The 14,853-nt window shown below is 43.5% G+C and overlaps 1 protein-coding gene across 2 annotated transcripts in view; it reads left to right on the forward strand.

The window, feature by feature from the left end:
- The window catches only part of LOC120066051 (lissencephaly-1 homolog B-like), a 36,539-nt gene that overhangs the window by 1,082 nt on the left and 20,604 nt on the right, over positions 1-14,853 (forward strand). The gene's annotated exons all lie outside the window — the stretch shown is intronic.

A 14,853-nucleotide genomic window follows, 5' to 3' on the forward strand; every position in this document is an offset into this window, starting at 1 on the left:
CGTACAGCACGCATAAAGCAACTAGTTCTGTCTTACATTTTCTCTCCACCAGGTGTAGCACTTCTCTCATAGTTTAAAAACAAGAAATGGACAGTGACGGGGTAAGGGGGGATACCTAGTCATTTTTTGCGTCATCACTGCATGCGATCATCATTCTCAAAGCCGCTGTTTACTTCTAAGATCACTTTAGCACTGCCCTAAAAACCCGATTCAAATTCGACACAAACATTCAAATAGGTATGTAATCACACATTATATAAACTCTTTATAGTGTTTTATTTACATTTTGGGAGGCGATAAGGTAATAAGTTGGACAGATCGAGTGAAAAAAAGCAATTTTCCCACACAACATCTCTCCTTCTCACTATCACGCATTAGTTTCGCTTCCCCACCCACCATTTTTAAAAAGACCTGACAGGGCTCATTGCCTTCTTGAATCATTCAGAAACGGGCAGCGTGGGGGTCATGTAATTGATTCTGTTGGAAAGGGGCGAAATTGTGCTTTACAATGGTATTGACATTACAGTTGATCTGGAAGTATTACGTTTTTGGGGCGCTAAAATAAGGTCAATTGTACGGACCAAGGCGATGTACAAAAGTGAGTGAGTTTACATTAGTCCGCAAACTGTTCATTTCAGAAGGTTAGCTAGCTATCTAAACTGTTTGCTCTTTACGTTAACTAAATTAGTAACATCACATACTTTTTTGCTTTGGTGGTTGTTTATCATAACTAACGTTACACAGAACGTGGTCCTCTGGTAGGCTGGCGGATACCTTCCAGAGGAAGAGCGGTCCAACTCCGCAGAAAATCTGTCTCCCTCCAGCAGGTGGCATTTTTGTCGGTGTTTCGCCCACCAAGCAAGGAGTTTTGGTATGGAGGGCAATGAGTGTCAAATTTGGTCAACAACAAAAAATGTATGGCTTATTTGCTATTTGATTTTTATTTGCTCAAATAGATATTTCGTAGTGTTTAAGTTGTTAGGAGTGTACTGATATAAGTAGGACGCGACATCGCGTCAACTTTGAGAAAAAAACACTATCAGAGTTATCTCGAGATTCAAGGATTGAGGCTTGATTTGATTTATTAGGATCCCGATAGCTGTCGCCATTGGCGTCAGCTAAGTCTTGAAAAAGAGTTTACAGACAGGACTTTACAATTTACATTTTAAAAACATGTAGTGTGTGTGTGCATCTATCAGTTACACATACATGTCAGTATATACACACAAGTATGTCACATGGGGAGGTGTTGCTTTATTTGTTTTTTGAAACCAGCTTTGCTGTTCACTTGCGCTATATAAGATGGGAGTTCCATGCACTCATGGCTCTGTATAATACTGTACATTTCCTTGAATTTGTAAAGACCCCTGGGGGCATGTCTGGTGAGGTAAGTGTGTGTGTAAGTTGACTATTCAATCAATTTTGGAATTTCCAACACATTAATGTTTCTTATAAAAACAAGAAGTGACGCAAGACATGCAGTTCTCTTCTGGGCCAGCTGCAGCTAAACTAGGTCTTTCTTTGCAGCACTTGCCCATATGACTGGACAATAATCAAGATGAGCTAAAACTAGAGCCTGCCGGACTTGCTTTTTGGAGTATGGTGTCAAAAAAGCAGAGGATCTCTATATTATGGACAGACCTCTCCCCATCTTTATAACCATTGAATCTATATGTTCTGACCATGACAGTTTTACAATCTGTCTAATGTCATATCTAGGATGTTCCTAATTTGCGGTGTGTTGCTTAGGGCACTATCCTAAGTTGATAACTACATAAGTCTACAGCTGCAAAGCACCAAAGCACTTATGTTTACATAAGCGCATATGCCAATGGAAAGAACCAAGTATCCTGGTAGGTTGCAACCTGTTCAGAATGAGTCTGACTTCATCAGATAATTTCCATGTCGATGCCTGGAGGTCAGTAAGAATTTACGTCGACCTCAACACATATGTTAAGGTGTCCTGTAGTAGTTTTACTACATGTCAATGTGTTTTACGCTATTGTAGCAGTGATGGTATGAAGGAGTCTATTTCATAGCTATGTTATCCACGGAGGAGCTAACCTCACGACGGAAGTACTCTCTAAGCACTGAACCAGTCGTTACCCGGTGTGATCATGGTTCATGACTTGTATTAACTTTCATCCTGAATGGAGGGTTCTATTTATTAGTGGCATGTGTGTTGACCATCAGAAGAGTGTTCTGGAGATTCCCTTACACGTGTTGCAATCTGAGTGACTAACTCATCTGTCGCTATTATCAATAGCAATTTGACTTGTGTGGTCTAATTGTCTTACTGGTTGTTGCTGGACTGACTGTGGTAGCATTTTTAATTTATTTTTTCACCTTTATTTAACCAGGTAAGCTAGTTGTGAACAAGTTCTCATTTACAACTGCGACCTGGCCAAGATAAAGCAAGCAGTGCGACAGAAACAACACAGAGTTACATGGAATATAAAGCGTACAGTCAACACAATAGAAAAAAAGGAAAGTCTATATACAGTTTGTGCAAATGGCATGAGGTATGGCAATAAATAGGCCATTGTAGCAAAGTAATTACAATTTAGCAGATTAACACTGGAGTGATAGATGAGCAGATGATGGTGTGTAAGTAGTGATACTGGTGTGCAAAAGAGCAGAAAAGTAAATAAAAACAATATGGGGATGAGGTATGTAGATTGGGTGGGCTATTTACAGATGGACTATGTACAGCTGCAGCGATTGGTTAGCTGCTCAGATAGCTGATGTTTAAAGTTACATTTCCCTCACTAAGTCTCCAGCTTCAGCGATTTTTGCAATTCGTTCCAGTCATTGGCAGCAGAGAACTGGAAGGAAAGGCGGCCAAAGGAGGTGTTGGCTTTGGGAATGACCAGTGAGATATACCTGCTGGAGCGTGTGCTACGGGTGGATGTTGTTATCGTGACCAGTGAGCTGAGATAAGGCGGAGCTTTACCTAGCATAGACTTGTAGATGACCTGGAGCCAGTGGGTCTGTCGACGAATATGTAGCGAGGGCCAGCCGACTAGAGCATACAGGTCGCAGTGGTGAGTAGTATATGGGGCTTTGGTGACAAAACGGATGGCACTGTGATAGACTGCATCCAATTTGCTGAGTAGCATATTGGAAGCTTTTTTGTAGATGACATCGCCGAAGTCGAGGATCGGTAGGATAGTCAGTTTTACCAGGGTAAGGTTGGCGGCGTGAGTGAAGGAGGCTTTGTTGCGAAATAGAAAGCAGATTCTAGATTTGATTTTGGATTGGATATGTTTGATATGAGTCTGGAAGGAGAGTTTACAGTCTAGCCAGACACCTAGGTATTTGTAGTTGTCCACATATTCTAGGTCAGAACCGTGTATACACGGTTCGACACCATTCTGTATACAGAATGGTGTCGTCTGCGTAGAGATGTATCAGAGAATCACCCGCAGCAAGAGCGACATCGTTGATATATACAGAGAAAAGAGTCGGCCCGAGAATTGAACCCTGTGGTACCCCCATAGAGACCGCCAGAGGTCCGGACAACAGGCCCTCCAATTTGACACACTGAACTCTGTCTGCGAAGTAGTTTGTGAATCAGATGAGGCAGTCATTTGAGAAACCAAGGCTATTGAGTCTGCCGATAAGAATACGGTGATTGACAGTTGAAAGCCTTGGCCAGGTCGATGAAGACGGCTGCACAGTACTGTCTTTTATCGATGGCGGTTATGATATCATTTAGCATTGGTACTAGTACTCAAAGGGGACCAGTTGTCCTACTGATTTATTCAGAAATGTTATCCTACAGGAACACATGATTTAGAGCATTTTACTAGCTGTTATTGTAGTTGAACCTACACATGGCAAGGCATGACTATTTTTGCCATTTGTTTTTGAGGTGGAAGTCCACCGGACTTCTTTTACGACCAGTGTGGTACACCTCAGTAATATCTTAGATGTGTTCTAAGATTAACCCTGTCTAGGGGCCTGTCTGCTCCTCACTGTTCTCATAGGGGAGTTTACAACTAGATTTGTTTTCTGCTCTGGCGGCCTCGTATGGTGCACGTAGTCTCGACCACCACCACCAGCGGTTGGTATCTGGGGCACAACCAAAAAGATTGGACCCATGTACAAGTTGTCAGCGGCCGCATAATGAGAATGGCTGTAACCTTTCAACCAAATCTCCTGGTGTTTGTGCTTCAAAACGCGCAGTGGCTGTCGAGGCCTGTCAGTCACCACATCGTCTGAGTGTGGCAACCTCTTCAGTACCTGCGAACTGAGACGAGGTTATCTGTCTGATATCGCAAAATGTTTCACCAGTGGGAGTCATCGGGTCAGTTGCTGGACTGACGCCATTAGTGTAATTGTAAGGGGTGACAGTCCCCCACAAAGCAGAAGATGTATCATTGGAAGCAGAGTACACTCTGCGTGTCAATGTTTTTCTTGCTGAGACGGCCGCAGTGCTTGCGGAAGTGTCCGAAGGGCAAGAGAAGTTAATCTCAACTACAGTATTGCACGACTTCAAGGGGGAGGGAAGTTGCTCATTCACAGACTGCTGGCTCGAAATCATGAAAAGAATAGTCAATCAGGTTTGCTGATTGAATGAGATATCGTAATATCTCCTTGGATCAGATTCTGCACGCTTTTGACAGATACCTCTCGTGGATGACTGCGTTGCAGCTAGCGTTAGGGGAAGATGGTGTGGTCAGTGGAGAAGGCACTGTGACCTGTGACAATACATGGTTGGTTTTCCCATCCATCGAGTCTTCTCCGAGTAGCAGGGGTTCAGATTTGAGGCTGGTAACATACACAGGGTGAATGAGCGATACTACCTGGAAGTGTAGTTTCAGCATGACTCTCAATGTGAGAGGCAAGGTAGTCTGAGTGAAACCTCGAAGTGTAGTTTCGCATCTTTCCACTTTTAACCAACGTTTAGTTGGCTTCAAAGACCTTTTGATATCGTCAAACAAGGTTTGAGAGATAAGCGATATTGTCGCGCCCGAATCAATTAGTGCATGACAAGTTAAGCAGTCCTCCAGGACCGTTTCCAGGTATGGCCATTTAGATTTGCGCTTAGTGGACATATTCCCTACAAAGTGGAGTGGTTGTTCGCAACGATGTGATGTGCCATTTCTGTTCAAGGTGAAAGCAGATTGACTTTTCAGATTTTGAGTGGTCTTGGCTTTAACGGAGCTTTTGACATTTTTCTTCGCAACCTGTATATCATGGTCTATAGACAATTTTCTCATTCTTCTCGCTTTAGTTCTTCATGTTGTGGAACTTCTGGAGAACATTGGTCTAAGTTTTGATTGTCCTTTAACCCTTTGTTACCCTTGTACTCTGACACTTTGTGTGGATTGGGTGCAGGGACATGGCGAACAGATCGATTGTAGCAGCAGTCGTTTCGATAGCGATGTGCTTTACAGTTATTTGGACTGCGGTGGTTATTGGAATCGTGGTAGAAACCGTTGTAGTGCGTCATCTCTTAACGCTTCAATACCAGATAATGCACCCTCTAACTGGAGTGAGTGCTCCTGGTCAAACTTCAAAACCGAATGGTCAGGGCTCTTAGCGTTGCAAGCTTTTGATCCTTCAAAAGCTGTGCTTGCAAGCACTGAGTTGTAAGATGGGCCCTACAGCCCACGTTAACTTGCCTAAGTAGGTAATGAAGGTGGGATACATGTTCAACAAACATTTTGTTTGAATGGTAACAGCTCTTCCATTCCTGTTTCGGTGAGTAGGCCAAAGTAAGCTGAACGAAGCCTATGATAGTAAGCTTGTGGGTGTTCATTCTAAACTTGTTTGACAGTGTTAGCCAGTGAGCTATTGTGTTTGCGAGTCGCAGAACCACTGAATTCTAATTTCAAAGCTATGGCAAGTTTAGCGTAGTCGTTTAGCACGTGTTGCTGTTGTAGATGAATGAACATCCTCACGTGTCTATTCGACGTTCACCTCAACCAGGTAAACCCTGTCAGAACCCGTAGCGTTCAGGAAGTCATCCAATGAGTCCTCTATCAGCTAGGAACGCCTCAGTGTCGTTTGGTTAACCTGGAACGGGGTCAAAGGTGGAGAAACAAGGGCCTCCCGGGTGGCGCAGTGGTCTAGGGCACTGCATCGCAGTGCTAACTGCACCACCAGAGTCTCTGGGTTCGCGCCCAGGCTCTGTCGCAGCCGGCCGCGACCGGGAGGTCCGTGGGGCGACGCACAATTGGGCTAGCGTCGTCCGGGTTAGGGAGGGTTTGGCCGGTAGGGATATCCTTGTCTCATCGCGCTCCAGCGACTCCTGTGGCGGGCCGGGCGCAGTGCGCGCTAACCAAGGGGGCCAAGTGCACGGTGTTTCCTCCGACACATTGGTGCGGCTGGCTTCCGGGTTGGAGGCGCGCTGTGTTAAAGAAGCAGTGCGGCTTGGTTGGGTTGTGCTTCGGAGGACGCATGGCTTTCGACCTTCGTCTCTCCCGAGCCCGTACGGGAGTTGTAGCGATGAGACAAGATAGTAATTACTAGCGATTGGATACCACGAAAATTGGGGAGAAAAGGGGGATAACATTTAAAAAAAAAAAAAAAAAAAAAAAGGTGGAGAAACTTGTTCTCAACTGGCCTACCAGGTTAAATAAAGGTGGGGGGGAACTCACTAGTCAGCATCACTGCATAACGTGATCATGAAAAAAATTTCATGTACTTCCTACTGCTTCCGTAGTGTGTTTGTTAACCAGCTAGCTTCCTATGTGAGTGATCCATTTTGGGTGTACTCACATTCTCATATGAACTGCAATGATGCTTTGTTCTGCTAACTGGAGCATTGCATGTGATCACATCACATGGCATAATTTAAGGTCTTAAAAATCCATAACATTTAACCGGTCATGCTAAGTTTGTTTGCTTCCTGATTAAGTACGGATACGTCCAGTGACCATATTGGTCTGCCCTGTGGTGAGAGAGGCACTGCAGCTGTCAAACCTGAGGTGATTTACGATCTGACAAGAAATTGACTAAAGGTTGAACCCTGAAACATATATTTATTACCCTTTCACATAATGAAAATGAAGAATAGTTTAACCCTTCATAGGAAAGAGATCATCATAATGGCATGTCTAGATATAGTATAGCTTCGTGAGGAATAAGTGCAGCTAGCTCAAATGAAATCGCAGAGTCTGAGGTTAAGGAGTATATCAGTGGAGACTGCTGAGGGGAGGACGGCTCATTATATTGGCTGGAACCGAGTAAACGGAAAACCATGTGTTTGATACCATTCAACTTATTCTTAACCTGTGGAGTGTATATACAGTGCATTTGGAAAGTATTCAGACCCCTCCCCTTCCACATTTTATTACGTTACAGCTAATGATGCACCAATATGACATTTTTGGCCAATACCGATATCCGACATTTTCCTTGCCAAAAAAAACGGTAACGATTTATTTACATTTTTTGCTGTCTTATAAACAGTTAAATTGTTAGACCGTTGCATCCATGTGTGTGTGAAGCCACTGCATCTGAGTGCAAGAGGTGTAACAACAGTCCCTGGTTCGAATCCAGGCTGTATCTGTGAATGCTGCGTGTAACACATCCGGTATCAGGATAAATAAAAAGCAAGGTCTGCTAACTTTTTTAAATTATGTTTAATTACCGCAAACAATGAATGGCAAATGCAATTTTCGTATATACGGGTTCGCTGTATCACCACGCAGGGAACTGGCAGGAAGTACGTAAACAGCTGTTCTTATACCGTGATGACGTAGTTCCAACGCGTCTGTTGGCCTATCACAGTAGAGGCTGAGCGCGGTTTAAACTCTTGCTCCGCCTTTGGTGGCACCCGGACTTGTCCAAGTCCCTTAGTGCTTTCCTTTGTCCACATCTGGTTGCTGGGTAGATTAGCTCCGTCTTGTGTCTCCCCCTTGATTCTTCACTCAAACAATTCCTAATATGGTACTTATCAGTGCCCTAACCTCCCTGGTTGGCCTAGAGAGATGCACCCCTCCCCTCTCCAGATTGACCACAGCTTTTATGGCCTGTGTTGGTCAGTCCTTACACACATCTGTATTGTTTGTGTGTGTGTGTGTGTAACAAAACAATATGCTAGCAGGCTATAGTGCATAAACATAAATCCTAACATATCACATTTGGCCGTGATTGGTAGTCCCATAGGGCGGCACATAATTGGCTCAGCGTCATCTGGGCTGTCATTGTAAATTAGAATTTGTTCTTAACTGACTTGCCTAGTTAAAGGTTACACACACCACACTGACCAAAAAGTAATTGTGTTGGCATTTACGTATGTCCCCATTACCAGTAAAACATAATCAAAACCTATTTCTTTCACTTACTTGCTGTGCTGTTTCGTCGTTCAGTTGTTTCATTCTCAACCACGATTTCTATGGAACGCCGTTTTGGGTCTTTGCGGGTCAAAAAATATACACTGTTTTTTACGTGTCAAATAAGCTCGTTGACCAATCAGGACCTGAATATGACTGCATGTCACAATTTAACGCATTCATATATTTTTTTGAGTAGTGTAGTCAATGTGTAATAACTATCACTCGTATTTCATATGTCACAACGATTCATCGATAAGTATGCTATGATGCTGGTAAAGTTGTATAGCGCACCTACAGTGCTGGTCATAAATAAAAAAGCTAGCTAGCTCATGAATGCAAACAATGTTCTTCCCCAAAAACATAGCAAAACGACATCTGTTTCAGTAGCTGTAGTTAGCTAACTATATAGCTAGGTTTCATCTAAAATAACCCTAATTTATAAGACAGTTCTTATTTGAGTTGATGGTGGTCAGACCCATCTATGTGAAGCTAGCCACAATGAGGATAAGCCACAACGGTGGACTTTGCGGTTAGCCTTCAAAATAAAAGTATGGCATAATTCTATCTGTATTCATTTGCATCACTGTCAATAACACTTTTATTTTGAAGGCAAACCGCAAATTCCACTATTGTGCCTAATCCTTATTGTGGCTAGCTTCATAACACACAACCCGGTCCGGTCCAGCCTCACTAGCCAGATGAAGCTAGCTGGCTGCTTATATCGTTAGCTTTGGGCAACAGGGTTAAGTAGCTGGCTAACTGTTTATTTTCATGAACTGAAGTTTAATTTCAATAGGCTAACAACAACTGGAAACCTAGCTAATACTTACTCACAAGGATTCCTAAGTCATTGCTAAGAATAATGAAAATGACTGCAGTTTCTACTGGTCATTGTTTTCAGGCTGGTTGTATTGGTGTTAGCTAACCCAGAAGTTGTAGTCAAACAATTGATGCTTTATTACCAACGCGGTATTGTAAACGCATCGTTCGTGTCTGGTGTTTGCTTGTCTGCAGACTTTTTTTTTGTACAGCTTTGAGAGTGCTACTGTATTTTTTTTGACACGCAAAGACCCAAATGGCGTTCCATAGTATGTATGTATGTCATGAAGCTAATAGCAGTGACGCTATTACTGTGCCTAAAAGGCACCTAAAGGACTCTGACCATGAGAAACAATTTTCTCTGGTCTGATGAAACCAATATTGCACTTTTTGGCCTGAATGTCAAGAGTCATGTTTGGAGGAAACCTGGCACCATCCCTACGGTGAACATGGTACTGTTTTTCAGCGTCAGGGACTGGGAAACTAATGTACCTAACCATAAACATCCATGCCTTAAAATCAATACACAAGTATATTTTTTTTAAACCTGAATATTTAGTTAAAAGATATTCATGTTAGCAGGCAATATTAACTAGGGAAATTGTTCTGTATTTCACTGAAAGAATAAACGTTTTGTTTTTGAAATGATAGTTTCCGCATTTTACCATATTAATGACCTTAGGCTCGTATTTCTGTGTGTTTATTATATTATAATTAAGTCTATGATTTGGTAGAGCAGTGTGACTGAGCGGTGGTAGGCAGCAGCATGCTCGTAAGCATTCATTCAAACAGCACTTTCCTGCGTTTGCTAGCAGCTCTTCGCAATGCTTGAAGCACAGCGCTGTTTATGACTTTAAGCCTATCAACTACCGAGATTAGGCTTTTTTGGTCCTCCAATAATTGGTATCGGCATTGAATAATCATAATCGGTCGACCTCTGTACTTGACACACTGCTCGCTTAACCTGGAAGCCACCGCACCAATGTGTCGGAGGAAACACCGTCCAACTGACAACCGAAGTCAGCTTGCCGGTGCCCGGCACGCCATTTGTACATTGTACAAATTTCAGTCTCTTAAGAACGTCATGTTTGTGATGACAACATGAAAGATATGTTTATTCATTGCTATACTCACTGATCTCCTGAAGAATCTATGCCATTTCCTTTCTTTCTGTTCCCCCAAATGATTGGGTATACCGGTCAAGTTACCATGGCTGGGTTTCCAGATAACTATGGAATTTAGGCTTCTGTGTGTGTTTAACAGTGCATCTTTCCCCCAAAAACATCAAGCTGCGAAACGGTTGCTAAGTGCGTCGAAAGTGCATGTCGATACTGATAGGATCAACTGAAAGGGAGCACTGCTCTTGGATCCGCTTTGTCCATTACAATATCTTCTTAAAGGTCCCTAACAGTGAAAATCATGTTTTTAATCCAATTGGATGATTATTTGGATAAAATCAGTTCAAAGTAGTTTACTTGTCCCCTCCCCTATGTCAAACACTTGGATTCAGGAGTAAGCCAATGATTTACTTCCGGCTTTATGAAAAGTCACATAAACCTGAAAATGTAATACACCAATGTTATTGTCTTAACCGCCTTAACTGCAAGTCACGTGTCTACACCTTGCTTTGTTTACAATCCGCTAGCTAGCTCAAGCAGAACGTACGATCTAAGACTCAGGTAACCTTTCATCTGTGGTGTGACTGTTAGCTAGCAAGCTACTTACCAGCATGTCGGCAAAAGCACACTGTGTTGTGACTGGATGCCATAGTGTTTCAGAAGAATGAAGACATTCGACAGCAGTGGCTGCTTTTCAATTCAGGTGGACAGGCTGCACTGAAAATTATGATAATGTCAAGCGTGTGCAGTGCACATTTCGAGCAAACTTTACATTTGATTTGATTCTTCCCAATTGATAATTGTTGACATACACGTGTTTAGCAGATGTTATTATGTGTGTAGAGTGTAGCGAAATGCTTGTGCGTCTAAACTCAGCAAAAAAAGAAACGTCCTCTCACTGTCAACTGCGTTTATTTTCATAACTTAACGTGTAAATATTTGTATGAACATAAGATTCAACAACAGACACAAACTGAACAAGTTCCACAGACATGTGACTAACAGAAAGGGAATGTGTCCCTGAACAGAGGGGTGGTCAAAATCAAAAGTAAGTCAGAATCTGGTGTGGCCACCAGCTGCATTAAGTACTGCAGTGCATCTCCTCATGGACTGCACCAGATTTGCCAGTTCTTGCTGTGAGATGTTACCCCACTATTCCACTAAGGCACCTGCAAGTTATCAGACATTTCTTGGGGGAATGGCCCTAGCCCTCACCCTCTGATCCAAAAGGTCCCAGACGTGCTCAATGGGATTGAGATCCGGGCTCTTCGCTGGCCATGGCAGAACACTGACATTCCTGTCTTGCAGGAAATCACGCACAGAACGAGCAGTATGGCTGGTGGCATATTCATGCTGGAGGGTCATGTCACGATGAGCCTGCAGGAAGAGTACCACATGAGGGAGGAGGATGTCTTCCCTGTAACGCACAGCATTGAGATTGCCTGCAATGACAACAAGCTCAGTCCGATGATGCTGTGACACACCGCCCCAGACCATGACGGACCCCCCACCTCCAAATCGATCCCACTCCAAAGTACAGGCCTCGGTGTAACACGCATTCCTTCGACGATAAACGAGAATCCGACCATCACCCCTGGTGAGACACAACCGCAACTCGTCAGTGAAGAGCACTTTTTGCCAGTCCTTTCTGGTCCAGCGACGGTGGGTTTGTGCCTATAGGCGACGTTGTTACCGGTGATGTCTAGTGAGGACCTGCCTTACAACAGGCCTGCAAGCCCTCAGTCTTGCCTCTCTCAGCCTATTGCGGACAGTCTGATCCCTGATAGGGGGGTTGTGCGTTCCTGGTGTGCGTTCCTGGTGTAACTCGGAGTTGTTGTTGCCATCCTGTACCTGTCCCGCTGGTGTGATGTTCGGATGTAACGATCCTGTGCAGGTGTTACACGTGGTCTGCCATTGCCAGGACGATCACCTGTCCGTCCTGTCTCCCTGTAGCGCTGTCTTAGGTGTCTCACAGTACGGACATTGCAATTTATTGCCCTGGCCACATCTGCAGTCCTCATGCCTCCTTGCAGCATGCTTAAGGCATGTTCACGCAGATGAGCAGGGACCCTGGGCATCTTTCTTTTGGTGTTTTTCTGAGTCAGTAGAAAGACTTTTTAGTGTCCTAAGTTTTCATAACTGTGACCTTAATTACCTACCGTCTGTAAGCTTTTAAGACACTAACGACCGTTCCACAGGTGCATGTTCATTAATTGTTTATGGTTCATTGAACAAGCATGGGAAACAGTGTTTAAAATCCTTTACAATGAAGATCTGTGAAGTTATTTGGATTTTTACGAATTATCTTTGAAAGACAGGGTCCTGAAAAAGGGATGTTTCTTTTTTTGCTGAGTTTAGTTCTGACAGTGCAGCAATATCTAACGAATATCTAATACGCACAAATCTAAGTAAAGGAATAATGGAGTTATACATATATGGACGAGCAATGTCAGAACAGCATAGACTAAGATATAGTACAGAATACAGTGTATACATTTGAGAAATGCACAGGGCGGGGTTCAGACCCAGGGTCTCGAGCTTAATGATGAGTTGGTGAACCGTGGATTCCGATTGGTAAGACCAGTGTTGAATAGCCCTTAGCACGGGTACTTCCTGTTTGAGTTTCTGCCTTTAGGAAGGGAGGAGCAAAATGGATTAGTGGTCAGATTTGCTGAAAGGAGGGCTTGGGAGGGCCTTGAATGCATCCCGGAAGTTTGATTAACAATGGTTGAGTGTTGTTCCAGCGTGAGTACTACAGTCCATATGCTGATATAATTTTTCTCAAATTGTTAAAAATCGTGGCCAAAAGTTGAGAATGACATAAGTATTAATTTTCACAAAGTTTGCTGCTTCAGTGTCCAGATATTTGTCAGATGTTACTATGGAATACTGAAGTATAATTACAAACATTTCATAAGTGTCAAAGGCTTTTATTGACAATTACATGAAGTTGATGCAAAGAGTCAATATTTGCAGTGTTGGCCCTTCTTTTTCAAGACCTCTGCAATCCACCCTGGCATGCTGTCAATTATCTTCTGGGCCACATCCTGACTGATTGCAGCCCATTATTGCAAAGTCAATGCTTGGAGTTTGGCCATGGACCCAAAATATCGATGTTTTGTTCCCCGAGCTACGTAATTATCACTTTTGCCTTATGGCAAGGTGCTCCATCATGCTGGAAAAGGCATTGTTCGTCACCAAACTGTTCCTGGATGTTTGGGAGAAGTTGCTGTGTTCATGAAGTTGCACATTCATGGCTGTGTTCTTAGGCAAAATTGTGAGTGAACCCACTCCCTTGGCTGAGAAGCAACCCCACACATGAATGGTCTCAGGATGCTTTACTGTTGGCATGACACAGGACTGATGGTAGCGCTCACATTGTCGTCTCCGGACAAGCTTTTTTCTGGATGCCCCAAACAATCGGAAAGGGGATTCATCAGAGAAAATGACTTTACCCCAGTCCTCAGCAGTCCAAACCCTGTACATTTGGCAGAATATCAGTCTGTCCCTGATGTTTTTCCTGGAGAGAAGTGGCTTCTTTGCGGCCCTTCTTGACACCAGGCCATCCTCCAAAAGTCTTCGCCTCACTGTGCGTGCAGATGCAATCACACCTGCCTGCTGCCATTCCCGAGCAAGCTCTGTACTGGTGGTGCCCCGATCCCGCAGCTGAATCAACTTTAGGAGACGGTCCTGGCGCTTGCTGGACTTTCTTGGGCGCCCTGAAGCCTTCTTCACAACAATTGAACCGCTCTCCTTGAAGTTCTTGATGATCCGATAAATGGTTTATTTAGGTGCAATCTTACTGGCAGCAATATTCCTTGCCTGTGAAGCCTTTTTTATGCAAAGCAATGATGACAGCACGTGTTTCCTTGCAGGTAACCATGGTGGACAGAGGAAGAACAATGATTCCAAGCACCACTCTCCTTTTGAAGCTTCCAGTCTGTTATTCGAACTCAATCAGCATGACAGTGTGATCTCCAGCCTTGTCCTTGTCAACACTCACACCTGTGTTAACGAGAGAATCACTGACATGATGTCAGCTGGTCCTTTTGTGGGAGGGCTGAAATGAGGTGGAAATGTTTTATGGGGATTCAGTTCATTTGCATGGCAGAGGGACTTTGCAATTCATCTGATCACTCTTAATAAGATTCTGAAGTATATGCAAATTGCCATTATACAAACTGAGGCAGCAGACTTCGTGTCACAAATATACATTTTAATTCTCAAACTTTTGGCCACGACTGTACATTTGCATCGATGTCAGTGATTTAAAGAGACAATAGAGTGCTGAGTACCAGACAGTTAGCAAGTTTGATATGCTACTAATGACCAGCAGCAGAGTTTGGAGAAGCCTAATTACTCTGACTAAACGGTCACGTGGAATTTGTCTGCCTTCATGACTCGTGACTGCCGGTGTGGCGGTAATATGGTCACCACAACAGCCCTATCCCCAACAGTAAAAGCTATTTCTTATAGCTATGATAAAATGTACTGTCTTCACAATCCTTAATGGGAACAGGAGCTAGGTGATGAGTTAACTGATGAAACGTGGGAAGATATTCTGTACCTTGTCGACTCTTCTATTTGTGCTGAACAACATGGTTTGATCCAATGCAAAATCCATA

The sequence above is a fragment of the Salvelinus namaycush genome, chromosome 21 (genome assembly GCF_016432855.1).
Source record: "Salvelinus namaycush isolate Seneca chromosome 21, SaNama_1.0, whole genome shotgun sequence".
Taxonomy (NCBI): domain Eukaryota; kingdom Metazoa; phylum Chordata; class Actinopteri; order Salmoniformes; family Salmonidae; genus Salvelinus; species Salvelinus namaycush.